Source organism: Rhinopithecus roxellana, chromosome 12 (genome assembly GCF_007565055.1).
Source record: "Rhinopithecus roxellana isolate Shanxi Qingling chromosome 12, ASM756505v1, whole genome shotgun sequence".
Classification (NCBI taxonomy): domain Eukaryota; kingdom Metazoa; phylum Chordata; class Mammalia; order Primates; family Cercopithecidae; genus Rhinopithecus; species Rhinopithecus roxellana.
Genome location: NC_044560.1, coordinates 103,972,193 through 103,980,968, shown reverse-complemented (window position 1 = coordinate 103,980,968; position 8,776 = coordinate 103,972,193). Strand labels below are relative to the sequence as shown.

Genomic DNA, 8,776 nt, shown 5'->3' with positions numbered 1-8,776 from the left:
AGAAACATGGAGGAAATGTTTAAAGAAGAAAACTTTAAAAGAAAAAACAAATACTCCTTAAAAAAAGACCCTCCATCCATGAAACAAGAACAGGATGCTGTAACAAAGAAACACCCAAAGAACAACAAGAAAGTGCTTCCAGAAATGAAACTATGTACAGGAAATTTTTAAAGTCAATACATGATTTAAAAGATTATTTAGAAGAAATCACTTCAAAAATTACAACAAAGACAAATAATAGGCAACAAGAAAAGGAAATTTTCAAATTAGTAATATAAATTTCCCAGGGCTGTAGGACTTAAGCCTCCACTCAAAAAAAGTCCACTAAGCACTAGCAAACAAATTTTAAAGGATCCATAGCATAGCATCAAGGTGTACCACTGTAGTATTCCAGATCATGGGGAATAAAGACCAAAAAAGGATCTCAAAGCTCTAAAAACAAAAAAACAAGTTATATACAAAGAAAAAGAAAATAGCATCAAGATTTTCAATAGCAACACTTAAAGACAGAAGGTAATAGAATAATGTATCCAAAATTCTGAGGGCAACAATTACTTAAGACCTAGAATTCTAAAGGGTCTAGTTAACAATAACAAGCAGGAGTATAAGGAATATAAGAGTTATTCAGGTACATAAAAACTCAAAGAAGCACCTCCGAGCACCTTCCCAAAAGTTACTGAAAGCAATATTCCAACAAAGTAAACAGAACCTGAAAAAAGGGCGCTTTGGGAAACAGAAAACAGGAAATAAACAAAAGGCAAAAACAGGGTAAAAAGACACCAGGAAAACAGCTCTCCTTTGATCAGGATAGAAGCCAGTCCAAATTGAAGCAAGACAATGAAAGACTCCAGCAGTAAAATTTCTAACAACCAAAAAAGTGTCTGACTGAATTAATGATAGACACATAGAAAACTATGCAACAAAAAAAGCAGTTAAATTCAATTAAAAGCCCATACAAGAACAAAATGGAATTACATAATATCTAAGCATGAATACTGATACAACAAAAATTGTGATACAACAATAGTAAAAAGATTAGAGAAGCAGAGACAGGAAAGACATGTAAAAATGCTAAACGGTCCTCTTAAATTGTAGACAGGTAGTTAATAATACATAAAATTGAAAAAACAAGTAAACAAATATAGGATATGCCAACCACTGGAAAACATGAATAAAAACAACAAAGTAAAAACAGTCAAAAACGGAAAGTAATTACATCTAAGGAATGGGAACTGTGAGCCAAAAGGGATAAATGAATGCTGCTCTTTTTTTTTAATAATGTCTTAAGATGGTTTGTGGTTATTTAAAGCTATATACATCTATCATAAACTAAAATCATAAATTTGTATTTTGAAATGCCTTACTGGAGACACTCAAGAGCACACACATTGCTTGGTAAGGTATGAATCCACAAATCCAAGAAGCTCAACGAAATCCAAGTAGGATAAACCCAGACCCACACCAAGACACACTATAATCAAACTGTTGAACAACAACAAAGAAAGAATCTTGAAAGCATCAAGAAAAAAACAACTCATCACAAACAAGGAATCTTCAATAAGATTATCAGATTTCTCAGCAGAAACCCTGGAGCACAGAAGGCTATGGGATGACGTATGTTTAAAGTGCTGAGAGAGAAACAAAATACTTCAGCCAAGAATTCTATGTTTAGCAAAACAACACTCTTTTAAAAATCAGGGAAATTTAAGACATTCCCAGATAAACAAGAGTTGAGGGCATTCCTTACCACTAGACCTGCAATACAAGAAATGCTAAAGGAAGCTCTTCGGGTAGAAATGAAAAGACAGTAACTCAAAGCTGTATGAAAACACAGATCTCTGATAAAGGTAAACACATAGGCAACAATCAGTATTATTGTCATTTTGGTTTGTAACTCCACTTTTTTCTTTTCTACGTGATAAAGAAAAATGAATACAATCACTGTACATCTATATTAATGAAGACACAATGTATAAAGATGTAACTTGTGACATAAATAACATAAAGAAGTGAAGGAGCTGAACAGGAATAAAGCCTTTGTATGTGATTGAAGTTAAGTTGGTATAAATTCAAAATACATTTTATAACCTTAGGACATGCTATATAATCACCATGGTAACCACAAAGAAAATACCTATAAAATATTTTAAAAAGAAGTGAAAAGGAGATCAAAACCATTCACCAAACACACACACACACACACACACACACACACACACACACACACACACACACGAAGGCAGTAATATAGAAATGAGTCAAAAAAAAACTATAAAACATGCAGAAAATAACAAAATAGCAAAACTAAGTCCTTCCCCCATCAGTAATAACTACACATGTAAACAGATTAAACTTCCCCAATCAGAAAACATAAATTGGCAGAATCAATTGCTTTAAAAAAAGGATCCAACTATATACTGTCTATAAGAGACTCACTTGTAGATCTAAGGGCACAAATACGTTGAAAGTGAAGGAACGAAAAAGATATTCCATACAAATAGTAACCAAAAAGAAATAAGGTAGCTACAGTAGTATCAGACAAAATAGACTTTAAGTTAAAAAAAAGTCACAAGAGACAAAGGATATTTCACACTGATAAAAGGTTCAATCTATCAAGAAGATACAATTATAAATACATACATACCTAACAGAGCTCAAATGTATAAAGCAAAAATGTACAGAACTGAAGGGAGAAATCATTTCACCATAACAGCTGGAGACATGAATATCCCCTTTTCAGTAAAGGATAGAACAGCCAGAAGGAAATAAAGAACATGAACATTACTAAAGACCAATTAGACCTAACAGACATATATAGAAACCTCCAACCAACAACAGGAAGAATACACACTTTCTAAGGGAAACATGGAACATTCACCAGGATGGGCCATATGAGAGGCCACAAAATAAGTCTCAAAAAATTTAACAGGATTGAAATCATATAAAGTAATTTTTCTAATTGGAATGTTCAATAACATTAAAAATCATTAATAGCTGTCAATGGGTCAAAGAAGAAATCATAGGCGTAACTAAAAAATACGCTGGGCACAGTGGCTCCCAGCACGTTAGGAGGCCAAGGCAGGCAGACTGCTTGAGGCCAGGAATTCAAGACTATTCCTGGACAACATGGTGAAAACCCGACTCTACTAAAAATACAAAAATTAGCCAGGCATGGCTGACCACACCTGTGGTCCCAATTACTCGGAGGCTGAGGCAGAAGAATCCGTTGAACCTGGGAGATGGAGGTTACAGTGAGCCAATATTGCACCACTGCACTCCAGCCAGGACAACAGTGTGAGTGAGACTCTGTCTCAAAAGAAAAAAAGAAAATACCCTAAGACCAACAAAAATGAAAACTCAACGAACATTTATGGGATGCAGCAAAGCAATACTAAGAAAGATATTTATAGCTGTAAATACCTGCATCAAAAAAAAAAGAAATAAATAATTCAAATCAGTAACTTAACTGTACACTTTAAGAAACTGAAAAAAAAAAAAAAAAAGAGTAAACTGAACCCAAAGCTAACAGAGGAAAGGAATAACAAAGATTAGAAGATAATAAACAAAACATAATGTTTTAAAAATGGAGAAAAAGTAACGCAATCAAAAGTTGGTTTCTTAAAAGATCAACAAAATTGACAAATCTTTACCTAGATTGTCTAAGAAAAAAAGAGAGAAGACTCAAATCACTAAAATCACAAACAAAAGTGGAACAATAAAAACTAATATTACAAAAATTACTGGGATTATACAGAAACAGTACAAACAACTGCATGCCAACAAGTTTGGTAACTTAGATAAAATAGACAAATTCCTAGAAAAACACAAACTACCAAAACTGAAATCTGAATAGACTTGTAACAAGTAGTATATTGAATCAGTAATCAAAAACCTCCCAACAAAGAAAGGCCCAAGAAGAGATGGTTTCACAGAGGAATTCTACCAAACATTCAAAGAATTAACACCAATCCTCTCAAACTCTTCAAAAAAATGAAAAGGGAGGGAACACATTCTGTGAGGCCAGCCAGATAAAAATAAGAAAACTACAGGCTAATTTCTCTTATGCATATACATATAAAAATCCTCAACAAAATGCTGGCAAACTAAATACAGTAGCATATTAAAAGAACTATACATCATGACCAAGAATGATCTCCCCCACGCCCTGGAATGCAAGGATGGGTTCAATACATAAAAATCAATGTAATATACTACATTAGCAGAATGAACAGGAAAAAACATGGTAATCTCGATTGAATTCAAAAAAGCCTTTGATAAAATGCACACCCTTTCATGATTAAAAAAAAAAAAAAAAAAAAAAAACCTCAATAAACTAGAAATAGAAGGGAACTTCCAAAACATAATAAAGGCCATATATGAAAACCCCACGCTGACATCACACTATATGATGAAAGATTGCAAGTCCTTCCCCTAAGATTGGGAATAAGACAAGGAAGCTCACTATCAACATGTCTATTCATCACCATAGCAGAAGTTCTAGCTAGAGCAATTAAGCAAGAAAAACAAATAAAAAGCCTCCAAACTGGAAAGAAAGAAGTCTAGTTCTCTCTACTACCAACACATGATACAATCTTATATGCAATATGTAGAAAACCCTAAAGAATAAAAAAAAAGCAAAAAACCCACCCTGGTAAAGGTAACAAAAAAAATCCGGCAAAGTTGCAGGATGCAAAATCAACACACAAAAATCAGTTGCATTTCTATGCACTAACAATGAGCAATCTAAAAAGGAAATACAAGCAATCCATTTCAACTGGAACCAAAAGGACTAAACTCTTAATTTAACCAAGAAGATGCAAGACTTGTACACTAAAAACTACAAGTGTTGCTGAAACAAGACACAAATAAAGATATCCTATGTTCATGGAGTGAATACATTTAATAATTAGGATGTCAATACTATCCATGGCAACCTACAGACTCAGTGCAACTCCTAGTAAAATCCAGTCGTTTTTTTTGCAAAAACAGAAAAGCCCATTCTAAACTTCACATGGAGTCTCAAGAGTCCCCCAATAACCAAAACAATCTTAAAAAAAAACTAAGTTGGAAGTCTCATCTTTGTTTTCAAAACTTACTACAAAGCTACCCTAATCAAAATAATGTGGTAGCAACATAAAACAGACATAAGGACCAAAAAATAGAATACAAAGCTCAGACATAAGACCTCATAAATATATGACCAAATGATTTTTGACAAGAGTGTAAAAACCATTCAAAAAGGTAAGGACCATGTTAGCCAGGATGGTCTTGATCTCCGGACCTCATGATCCTCCCGTCTCGGCCTCCCAAAGTGCTGGGATTACAGGTGTGAGCCACCGCGCCCGGCCAGGACAGTCCTTTCAACAAACTGTGTTGAGAAAACTGGAACCACATGCAAAAGAATAAAGTTGGACCCTTACCTTACAAGTATATATAAAATATAACTCAAAATGGATACAGCAACCTAAATGAAGATCTAAATGAAGAGATAAATCTAGGAAACTTAAAAAAAAAAACAGAGGGAAGCTGCTTCATGACATTTGGCAACAATTTCTTGGATATGACATGAAAGGCACAGGCAAAAACAAAAAAACACTAACTGGACAATGAAAATTAAAAAATTTTGTGCATCAAAGGACATTATCAAGAAAGTAAAAGGGCACTCTACCTGGCAGCTACTTTTTTTTTTTTTAAGTAAGACAAAAAAATAAAAATATAAGAAAGTAAAAGGGCAACCCACAGACCAGGAGAAAATACTGATAAGAGACTAATATCCAGAATATATAAAGAACTACAACTCAACAAGAAAAACAAACAACTGCAATAAAAAATGGGCAAAGGACTTGAATAGACGTTTCTCCAAAGATGATATACATGTGGCCAATAAACACATGAAATGATGCTCAACATAATTAATCACTGAAGAAATACAAACCAAAACCCTAATGATGTATCACTTCAAATCCACTTCAAACTACATTCCTTGAAGGTATGCCACTTTAAAATATATTTATTTTATATACTAAAAATATAGTAACAAGTGTTGACAAAAATGTGGGAAAACCAGATTCCTTGTATTTTGGTGGTGAGAATATAAAATGGTACAGCTGTTGTGAAAGACAGACTAGAAGTTCCTTAAAAAACACAACATTGGGCCGGGCACAGTGGCCCATGCCTGTAATCCCAGCACTTTGGGAGACTGAGGCAGACAGATCACCTGAGGTCAGGAGTTCAAGACCAGCTTGGCCAATATGGTGAAACACTGTCTCTACTAAAAATACAAAAATTAGCCGGGCATGGTGGCACACACCTGTAGTCCCAGCTACTCGGGAGGCTGAGGCAGGAAGACTCTTGAACCTGGGAGGTGGAGGCTGCAGTGAGCCAAGACTGCACCACTGCACGCCCAGCCTAGGCAACAGAGTGAGACCCTGTTTCCAAAAAAAAAAAAAAATATATATATATATATATATATATATGAAATTTCCATATGATCCAGCAATTCCACTTTCAGATATATACCCCAAATAATTTAAAGCAGGGAACTAAATAAATATTTATATACCTATATTCATAGCAGCATTATTTACAACAGCAAACAGAATAATTCACATTATTCATAAAATAAAACATTGTTCATCCTTAAAAAGGAAATTCTGATATGTGCTACAACATAGAAAACATTAAGTGAAATAATCCAGACACAAAGGGACAAATACTGCAGGATTCCACTTATGTAAGGTATCTAGAATAGCCAAATTCATACAGAAAGTAGAACAGTGGTTACCAGGGGATGGGGGAGATAAAGGAAGGAAAAAATGGGGCGTTATCACTTAACTGGTACAGTTTTAGCTTAAGAAGATGAAAAATATCTGGAGATGGATGGTGGTTATTGATGACCAACCATGTGACCGAGGGGAAGGGAAGGGAGGGGAGGGGAGGAAAAGGAAGAAAAGACAGTTAGTTAGTGGTGCCAGGGGGCCCACAATAAGGTATCAGTTCCAAAAACTTTGCAAACACAATGGGTTGGCAAAGGTGTAGTCAGTCAGTCTGTTAAGGACAGCACTGTCAAAGTTAAAAATCTCACTTCATGCCAGCAATTCAATCCTAGTCATTCATCCTACAGATATACACAAGTACAAAATGATACACACACATACATACACACACACACACACACACACACACACACACACACACACACAGAGAGGTTATTCACTGCAGCATTGTTTTCAATAGCAAAAAAAAAGGAAGACGATCTAAAGGTCTATGAGTAAAGGACTGGCTAAATAAACTATGGTACAGTATAATACTATACAGCCATGAAAAGAATAAGACAGCAAGCTGCCAAAACAAAAAGCAAACAAAAAAAAGCGTGCCTACAATTTGAGTGGATGTGTACAGGGTGGAGTGGGAATGCCTAAGTCTATAGCTGTAAACGCACAGAATATCCCTGCAATAATGAGTAAGATACTGATAATAGTGATGCCTCCAGACAAGTAAACTGGATGTTAAAGAACAAGAAAAGGAAGCATAGTTATTTTTTAATAAGTATCCTTTAGATTTTGTATCATGTCCATAACCTACCAAAAAAATAATTTTTAAAAAAGCCCATCTTGTGAATGACCTGATGTACCTCATATACAATCTTTCTTCTCCTATCACTTTAAAAAAAAAAAAAAAAAAAAAAAAAAAGCTGTATTCGGTGCTAACAATGTCTTATCACCCACTTTCTTCTGAAATCTGCCTAAAAATGTATTCCTAAATCAAGATTTTCTTTAGAATGCTCTGTGAGATAACAGACATTACAAGTTAAAAGTTTCTCAAAATCAAGTAAGTTTGGGAACCACAATATTAAACAAAACTAAAGGGGTATTTTTCATTACAGGGCTTCTAAGTAATGTGCCTATGTGCATTTGACTCTCTGGTAGAGGGAAAAGCAGTGTGCAGTGATCTACAAACTTACTTGATTATGTTAACAACATTGCCTCTAGGTCACCACTCATCCAATGCTTCCCCTCAACCTTCACATTCAATCAGTTGCCAAGTCCTATCATGCTCAGAAATTCTCCCTGCATCTGATCGCTTCTCTAAGCCCACAGCCATTACCCCGGTTCATGATCTTATCCCTTCATGTCCACCCTTCCATTTAGTAAAAATAACTTTATCATAAAAATGAAGACTAAGTATGCATTTTTTAAGACAAAAGTAAAAATAAGATAAAATAAATGTGTCAGATACAACTCTGAACAAAAGATACATGGTAAAATAATTCTCCCAGTATTCAAAAGTAGATTACAGAGACATGCAGAAACAAAATTACCAAAAACATGTCTATACTGTAGAAACCTCTGATTAAATCCTGGTCTTTTCACTTAGTCTCACTGAAGACGTACTCTTTTCTTCAAAAAAAAAAAAAAAAAATTGCTCTCTAACCTAAAAAAGAACTCATAAGAATTTAGAGTAAAACTTTTAAGTTCATGTGAAATACATTAATCCCTAATTTGTAACACTAAAAATATTTTAAGAAGTTCCTATTTCAGCAAAAACAGAGTAATAAGATACCAAAAATATTAAATAATCTAAAAGAGGACAAGAAAGGGGAACAAGAGGAACAAAAACAGTGGGAGAATGCCAAACCTAAATCCAAACATATTACATTAAATGTAAATGGTCTAAATACATCAATTAAAAGACTGAAATTATCAGAATGAATTAAAAAGGAAAGCCCCATGCTGTCTAAAAGAAACTCACTTTAGGCCGGGTGCAGTGGCTCACG

The 8,776-nt window shown here is 34.4% G+C and overlaps 1 protein-coding gene across 2 annotated transcripts in view; it reads right to left on the bottom strand.

Annotated features, from left to right (window-relative positions):
- Positions 1-8,776, bottom strand: part of URI1 (URI1 prefoldin like chaperone) — a 74,118-nt gene that overhangs the window by 14,981 nt on the left and 50,361 nt on the right. The gene's annotated exons all lie outside the window — the stretch shown is intronic.